Source organism: Camellia sinensis, chromosome 8, assembly GCF_055761805.1.
Source record: "Camellia sinensis isolate YWXY chromosome 8, ASM5576180v1, whole genome shotgun sequence".
NCBI classification, from domain to species: Eukaryota; Viridiplantae; Streptophyta; class Magnoliopsida; order Ericales; family Theaceae; genus Camellia; species Camellia sinensis.
This window is the reverse complement of record NC_138968.1, coordinates 37929487-37939139: the sequence shown is the minus strand read 5'-3', so window position 1 is coordinate 37939139 and position 9653 is coordinate 37929487.

Below are 9653 nucleotides of genomic sequence, written 5' to 3'. Positions count from 1 at the left end.
ATAACACCACAGTGTAACGGAGGTAAAAGATATATAATTACCTTCATTGATGATTATAGTCGTAAGATATGGGTTTATTTTTTGCAAGAAAAATCTGAAGCCTTTGTAGTTTTTAAAAGCTATAAACTGCTTGTTAAGAAAGAAGTTGGCAACCCAATAAAAGTTCTTCACACAGATCGCGGTGGAGAATATAACTAACATGAATTTGCAATTTTTTGTGAAAACCATGGAATGAAGAGACAACTTACAACAGCTTATACATCCCAACAGAATGGTATATGTGAGAGGAAGAACCGCACTATTATGAATATGGTGCGAAGCCTTTTGACAACAAGTGGCATTCAAAAAAAATTCTGGCCTGAAGCAGTTAATTGGAGCATTCATATATTGAATAGAAATCCCACACTTGTTGTTCAAAATATGACACCGGAGGAAGCATGGAGCGGAAGAAAACCTGTTGTAGATCATTTCTGGATTTTTGGGTGTGTTGCATATGCCCATATTCCATATTAGAAGAGGAAAAGGCTGGATGACAAAGGATTTTTCTCGGTGTTAGTGATCAGTCAAAAGCTTATAAGCTTTACAATTCTAACACTAAGAAAATACTTATCAGTAGAGACGTTGTTTTTGATGAAGATCAAATCTGGGAAGTCATCAAAAATATAGTTGGAGAGCCAATTCCAACTAGTTTTGATGTAGAAGATGGTGATGAAGTAAACTAGCCGTAGCAACTGATGCACTTGAGAACCCTCAAAATGGAACTCCTATAGCCTCTGAAGTCACTCCAACCACACCAGAAGCAACAGTTGAATCAAGTTCTCATTGTGCTTGAAGGAGGCTAGCATGGATGTCAGATTATGAGGTAACTGAAATTGATCAATCTGAAGACCCACTTACTCCTTTTGCTCTATTTTCAGACTATAATCCTATAGTGTTTGAAAGTGCTGTCAAAGAATCAAAATGGTGGAAGGCTATGGATGTTGAAATAGCAACCATCGAAAACAATGACACTTGTGAATTATCTAATCTTTCAAAAGGGCACAAAACAATTGGTGTGAAGTGGGTTTACAAGACAAAACTGAAGGAGAATGGTGAAGTTGACAAGTACAAGGCACGCTTGGTGGCCAAGGGCTATAATCAAGAGTTCGGTGTCAATTATAAAAGTCTTTGCCCCAGTTGCAAGGCATGACACAATCAGATTGCATTGGCAGCTCAGAACTTATGGCCTATCTTCCAGCTAGACGTGAAGTCGGCTTTTCTTCATGGAATTTGAAGAAATTAGTATATATCGATCAACCTTTTGGTCATGCGAAATCTGGAAATGAGCATAAAGTGTATATTCTAAAGAAGGCTCTATATGGATTAAAACACGCCCCATAGGCCTGGTATAATCCTATAGAAATTTATTTTTTTAAGGAAGGATTTCAAAAATGTCCTTATGAACATACACTTTTCATAAAAGTTGAGGATGAGGGGAAAATGCTCATTGTTTGCTTATATGTAGATGATTTAATCTACATTGGAAATAATTCAGCCGTGTTTGGAAGTTTTAAGAAATCCATGATGGCTGAATTTAAGATGTCTAATCTTGGCATGATGCATTATTATTGAAGTAGTGTAGTCTTCTATTGGAATTTTTATTTCTCAAAAGAAGTATGTGCGAGAAATCTTGGACAGGTTTTAGATGAAAGATTATAATCCTGTAAATACACCATCTGAGATTGGTACAAAGCTAAACAAAGATTATGGAGGAAAGAAGGTTGACGACACTCTTTACAAACAAATAGTGGAGAGTTTAGTGTATTTAACGGCAACAATTTCTGATATAATGCATGCTATAAGTGTGATTAGCAAGTATATGGAATGTCCTGCAGAGATTCATCTCTTGGTTGCAAAATAATTTTTCCTATACTTGCAAGGTACTAAGGAGTTTGGGCTATTCTACAAGAATGGAGAAAAGTCAGATCTGTTTGGCTTTATAGATAGTGATTATGCAGGAGATTCAGATGATCAGAAAAGCACATCTGGGTATGTTTTCATGATGGGGACATAAGCTGTTTCATGGTTATCAAAGAAGCAACCTATTGTCACATTATCATCCACTGAAGCTAAATTTGTTATTGTAGCAGCTTGTGCTTGTTAAGCTATTTGGCTAAAGAAAATCCTTAAAGAGCTGCATTTCAAGGAGGATGGACCTACTCAGATTCATTGTGACAACAGTTCAGCAATAAAGCTTTCAAAAAATCCAGTTTTACTGGTCGAAGCAAACATATAGATGTGAAGTATCATTTCTTGAGGGATCTCACAAATGATGGAGTCATTAATCTCATTTACTGCAGAAATGAAAACCAGATCACTGATATTCTAACAAAGCTGCTCAAGTTTCCTACATTTCAGAAGCTTAGGAAGTTACTTGGTGTTTGTACTTCAAATGTTTCAATTTGAGGGATAGAGCTGCAAAGTTTTTTTTTTTTTTTGGAGGGGGGAGGGGTGAATAAGAGCTTCAAAGTTTAACTCTTAAACTGGATGTTATGTCTGGAACATCAGTTTAAGGAAGCGATTGTTGAGGAAATTTAATAATTTGCACGAGGGTTGTCCTAGTCTTTAGGGAGTTTGTTTATCTATTTATCTAGTCATAGGAGTTTGTTTTTAATATGGGATAGTGCCTATTTTCATGTTGCTTTCAGTTATTTATTAGCCTATTTATAGGTTGTTTCTCTATTAATGAAAATGTAGAAAAAGTTTATCATCTACTTTCTCTATACCCTTTGCTTCCTATTGTTATTCTGAAAAACGTTTTTATTAGTGTCTTGATTGTATAAAAAATTGCCCCTATAACACATAAAAGACCATTTCATTTCACAAAGCTTCTTCGACAATTTCGTAGCTTGACAATGCTAGATCACAACATGTCTCCTACTTGCCCACTCCTCTGTCATTCCTTCCTTTTTCTTCTTCAAGTCTCATATTTTTGTTCATGATCTAATTTATTTTCTATTCCTTTTTCTGCTTGATATCTACAATTATTAATTTGCTATGTGTATGTACCCTGTCTATGAGTGTAATGGTTATGACACTTTTTTTTTTTCAATTGCTCTACTTAAATCTGTCTAGTTCATTGTTTGTCAATCATCCTTCTGTAACATTCCTCACGGTCAACTTTCAAAATCTTATCTTGGTTTTTTTTGAATTATATTTTTTCCAATTCTGTGTTTATTTATACATACAAGGAATATAAATAGAGTTGGATGTTTATTTCGGTAGTCATATTAGCCTAAGTTTTGATTAACTCTATTTTTTGCAAAGTGAACCATGAAGAAATAATGTGACAGATCTTGCGCTCATTGACTGCTTAGCTTTCTGCTACTGCTGGTTTCATTGATTGCTTGGCTTTCTGCTGTTGGTGATTTCATTGATTGCTCGGCTTCCTACTAGTGGTGGTTTCATTGTCTGCCTGGTTTTCTATTGTCAGTGGTTTCTTTAGATGATAACGTTAACAAATTTAATCGACACTATTAAGGTTTTTTAAATTTTGTTCACTGATCAACTAAATCTTCTGCACATCTTCAGTGTGCTCAAATAGTATGCCCACTACATCACTACTTTGTTTACACATGCTATTTTATTATTATGTTTTCTAATAATTTCATTTTTTTTTATCATTATAGTATTTTGTTATTCATTATAGTATTTCATGCAACAGATAGACATTGAATAATTCAAATATGTTGTTACTTTGATTACAACTTTTCTTCAGTCATTGGCATGGCTAATTGGGCAAGTTACAATAAGATAAAATACATCTATAACTTTTACACGGATACGTTCACTTTAAGAATAATACTATATGCATCAATTAATTTACTAACTAGTGTAATAATTAATAATATGACATAATTTAAGAGATTTTTGGTATTTGTAATTTGTATAATGAGTAAGGTGGCGTACCACTTAATCTGTAGAACTCTATCAATTTCAAGAGTATATGCACGCTATGGGGTGATGTTGTTGAGATTGATAGAAGTACACTTGAAATGTCATCCCTATGCTGTGGTAAAGTCAAAATAGCAACCAAAGTATTAGAATGCATCAACCAAGTGATAACTCTGGATTGCAAAGGCTCACTTCATCAGATCAAAGTTTGTGAAGAACAAGTAGTTATTATAGAAAACCCAAGCATTTCTGATATTCATATGCGGGATGATACTTTCGTTAATGCAAGCAAGTGGGATGAACACTATGTTGACAATAGGGTAATTCTCAGGGAAGAAGATGATGATGTGGTAATTAATGATGAGGTGGATACAGAGAGAAATTTAGGAGGTGACATGTGTATACAAGGAGCATTAAAGGAAAATGAGTTAACAGGTAATGATAGTCTCATGGCTATTTATGTAATAAAGGAGACCGCTCGAGACTTAGGGAAGTTGAGCAATGGAGGTGCATGCATGAGGAAGGAGACAACCCTGTCAGATAACAACGGCTTTATTGCATATAGTGGAAGCCAAAGAGTTGATGGGCTAATTTCTACTTTTGGTTTTGTGAAAAGCTTCAGCAGGTCTGGTTTACTTCAACCCAGCGTGAATTTGGAGGTGTTTTTAGGTCCAGTCCAGTATGATAATTCTAATCACACCACGCCTCAAACAGTTCATGCGCCTAATGGTGTGGGCCTAATAAGAAGTGATGTCCCAACCAACTCTGGGTTATGAAATCCCACAGCACTTGATCCTTTAATACAGCCCAGGGAAGATATAAGAAGTAATGACCCAACCAACTTTGGGTTGCCAAATCCCATAGCAATTGCTCCCTTAATACAGTCAAGGAATGTTGACTCTAGAAGCTCAAGCCTAGAGTTGGGAACTAGTAAAGCAACAGAGGCTAGAAAATATCATTTTCCAGCAAAGACAAACCCTAGGAAAGTTTCAAGGAAAACAAAGGCCAAGGTAATTGGCAGTGCAAGATTCTAGAGTCAAGGGTGTGTTACTCAAAGCTGCGACTAAGGCATTGTCAGACTCGATTTCATTGAGTAGCAATTCGAGTAGAGGAAGATACCTTCTAAATGAGGCATAAGTTACCCTACAAATTGGAAATTTCCTTGGCCTAAATTGTGATGGAAAGGAGGACGAAGTAATTGAGAAGATCATAGAGCTCAAAAACAAGAATCTAGAAAGAAGGGAGCAGCTTGATGTTGCCAAATAGTTTTGATCCTATAGGATTAGGTGGATTGGGAGCTTTAGTTTTGTTTATCAATGAAGTTATTCTCATGGAATATCATCCAGGATGGGAAAATCGGAGAAAAGAAGGAAATTAAAGGAGCTAATTAGAGTAAGAAAAGTAGACATTGTTTTAATTCAGGAGACAAAGAAGGCAAAGGTTTCAGAATCATTTGTTAGATCCTTATAGCCTGGGGATCAGATAGAGTTCATGGCTGTTGATGCAGTAGGGAATGCAGGTGGGCTGTTGTGCATTTGGAAACCAGAGGTTTTCACTTTGTCAAATTGCTGCTACAGTAAGAATTTCATCTTGCTCTCAGGTATTAATTTTTCAAACTTTAGTTGTAGTATTGTCAACGTTTATGCTTCTAATGATATGATGCAAAGAAGGAGACTATGGGAATTATTATGCAGTCTTAGAACCACTTTCACTCATCCTTGAGGTATTGAGGGTGATTTCAATGAAGTCATCAGTATAAAGGAAATGAAAGGTTGTGTCAGGAGGGATGTAGGGATGAAGGATTTCGGAAATTTTATTGAAAAAATTGAAGGGGTAGACTTACCAATGCTGGGTAGAAGATACACATGGGGCAGTTCTCAGAATGGTGATAGGTGGAGTAGAATTGATAGGTTTATCTTAAACCCTGAGTGGCTTGAATCTTTTAGGTTCAAGCTTATGGGGTTTGCCTAGATCTTTGTCTAATCACTGCCCTCTGTTACTAATGGATGATGAGAGAGATTGGAGACCTAGACCCTTTAGATTTCTTAACTCTTGGACTATGCACACTAGCTTTTATCAAACATCGAAGCAAAATTGGGAACACTCAAATTTGGAGGGCTGGGCAAGTTATATCCTAAAGAAGAAGCTAAAAACTCTTAAACTGTGTCTGAAAAATTAGAATAAGGAGGTATTTGGTAATATCAATGAAAACCTCAAGGAGAATGAAGCTGAACTTCACTCATGGGACTTGTTAGCTGAGGATAGAACTCTCCAAGTTGATGAATCTGCTAGAAGGATAGAATTATTAGGGGAAGTATGGAAGTTGAGAAAGATGGAGGAGAGGTTATAGTTGTAGAAATTTAGGCTTAACTGGTCATTGAAAGGTGATAAGAACACCAGGTTCCTTCACATTACTGCTACAAACAGACATAATAGAAATTCACTTGATTCAATAGAAGTCAATGGGGTCTCATTGGTGAAACCTGTTAAAGTCAAAACTGTAGTGGTGAATTATTTCAAATTACTCTACTTTGAGCATCGAAAAAGTAGGCCTCAACTGGGAGGGCAATTAACTCCATTAACATTCACAATAATGCATCTGTCATGCTGGAAATTGCCTTATCTGATGAGGAAGTTTGAGCTGCTATTAAGGACTGTGATGGAAACAAAGCCCCAGGTCCTGATGGCTTTAACCTAGCTTGTTTCCAAAAATGCTGGAAATTTATGAAGCGTGACATTTTAAACTTTATGAATGAATTTCATGAGAATAGTATTTTGGCTAGGGGTCTTAATTGCTCATTTGTGAGTCTTATCCCCAAAAAGGAAAATCCTGTGTCTCTATCTGACTTCAGACCCATTAGCTTGACAAGTTCTATATACAAAATACTTTCCAAGGTACTAACTAAGAGACTGAAGCTTGTTTTGCCTAACATTGTGAGTGAAACACAATCTGCATTCCTAGGAGGCAGAAATATAATAGATGGTGTGCTTATTGCTAATGAGATTGTAGATTGGTGGAAAAAAAATCAAATAAGCAAGGGGTGATCATTAAGCTTGACTTTGAAAAAGCCTTTGACACTGTGAATTGGGAGTTTCTATTTGATTTGCTTGCAAAGTTTGGTTTTGGTTCAAAATGGCTGGGCTGGATTAAAACATGCTTATCAACTGCAAGTATTTCCATTCTTGTCAATGGCTCACCTACCAACGAAATCCAACTGGAAAAAGGTCTCAGACAGGGCGATCCACTCTCACCCTTCCTCTTCAATATTATAGCAGAAGGGCTGAATAAATTACTATCAAGAGCTAAGGATATGGGCTTAATTAGAGCTGCTATTGTTGGACCTAATGGGCTGGAATTCACTCACCTGCAATTTGCTGGCAACACCATCCTATTTTGTGAGGTGCACTCAATGGAAATCACAACTTTAAAGAGGATACTTAGATGTTTTAAGATTATGTCAGGTTTGAAAATAAATTTTCACAAAAGTGTAGTTTGTGGTATTGGAGTTTCTAAGACTTTAGTCAATGATTTCTCCTCAAAACTAAACTATCTCACCCAGAAGCTGCCATTGAAGTATCTTTGTCTTCCTCTTAGTGCCAACTCTAGAAGGAAAACCACTTGGAAACCTGTTCTGGTTAAATTTAAAAGTAAACTTTCTGGATGGAAAAAGAAACTTCTATCGTTTGCTGGAAGACTCACCTTTATCAAGTCAGTTTTATCAAGCCTCCCAATCTTTTATCTTTCCCTGTTTAAAATGCCAATGGGTGTAATCAAAGAAGTGGATAAAATTCAAGCTTCTTTTCTGTAGGGAGACTCAGAGGTCAAAAGAAAGGTTCACCTGGTCAGCTGGAAGGATGTCTCAATGACAAAAAATCAAGGAGGATTAGGTGTAAGAAGTTTGGGTCAAGTTAATGAGTGTTTACTTGCTAAATGGTGGTAGAGGTTTTGTGATGAAAAACAAGCCCTATAAAGAAGATTGATCTGTTGCAAGTACATTAGCAAATCAGGTAGTTAGTTTCACTTCCAAGGTACTATTGCCGATTGTTCTTGAATTTGGAAAGACATTATAGGTTTATAGGTAACCCTACCTTACTCAATTACTTCTTGGTTAACTCAAAATTGGTTGTTGGTAATGGGTTCAACATCTCGTTCTGGAAGGATAGTTGGCTTGGTGGTAACTATCTTCAATCTCTTTTTCCTAGACTATTTTGTCTTTCTTCTGATAAAGATGGTTCTCTTAAAGACTTCATTGATAGGGAAAGTAGTTACTTCAACTGGAACTTAACCTTTAGGAGACCCTTGCTGGTATAAAAAGATGAGGAAGTTCAAAATTTGCAAGTCTTACTGGGTAACGGGCCACTGTTAAGGCATGAGGTGGAGGATAGTATGAGATGGAAAGCTTCAAACCAGGGTGCCTTCAGATCATGTGATTTATTCTGTTGGCTTCAGTCTAATAGAGGTCTAGATTTGTCTATGCCTAAGCTCATTTGGAATGACATCACACTGCCAAAAGTTTAATTTTTTTCTGGCTGGCTTGGAAAGGCAAAATCAATACATCTGTGCACCTTCACAGTATTGGTGTTCTTAGAGATGAGGCTGTCACTCAGTGTCTCTTTTGTAAAGAAGAACCTAAGTCCTTTAGGCCCTGTTTGATTCCAGGATATAAAGGGTGGGATTGAATATTATATCCTTTGGGGTCTACATATCTCATGTTTGTAATTTTTTTCCAAAGGGGATATAATATACTATGGGATTGTATATCCCCCAAAAGTGGAGGATATACAATACCACTACCCCCCTATTATATCATATCCCCTTGGTTGAGATATGATTTAAAAAATCCAATTTACCCTTTTGTCTATCTAACATAATATAATTTAATATATTTTTTGAATTTAATATAATATAATTATTGAATTTAATATAATATAATATTATTGAATTTAATTTAATTTAATATAAATATTATTGAATTTAATTTAATATAATATAATATTATTTAATTTAATTTAATTTAATATAATTTAATTCAAATTTTGAATTTAATATAATATAATATTATTTAATTTAATTTAATATAAATTTTGAATTTAATATAATATAATATTATTTAATTTAATTTAATATAATATAATATTATTTAAAATAAATTTTGAATTTAATATAATATTATGAGGGCAATCTTGGAAATTACTTATTTATATCCCGCAATATATTTTATAAAACAAACATAGATAATATATATCCAATCTTATATATCAAGTCAACAAACATGAATTGGGGGATATATTATCCAATACCTATATCCTATTCATTATATATCCTAACTAAATCTCACATCATATTATATCTTTTATTTTATATTTAGTGAAACAAACATGGCCTTAATGTATTGCTTCTTTGTACCTTTATCTGGAAAGTTTGGTCTAACATCATAGATTGGTAGGGTCTATACTGGGTATGCCCAGGCTCTATGATGGCCTTATTTGATTGGTGGATTGGCACTAAAATAGGAAAAAGGAATTTCAAATATGGAAAGCATTCTCACTTCCTGTTCTATGGTCAATTTAGAAGTTCAGGAACGATTGTGTGTTTAATGGTGCTCAATCTAACTTCCTGAAGCTTTGTGAGCTTATCAAGACTAGAGTTGCCATTTGGTTGAAGAGCCATTCTCTTCGAAACTGATACTCTTATTCCATTCATGATTTTGTATTCAACT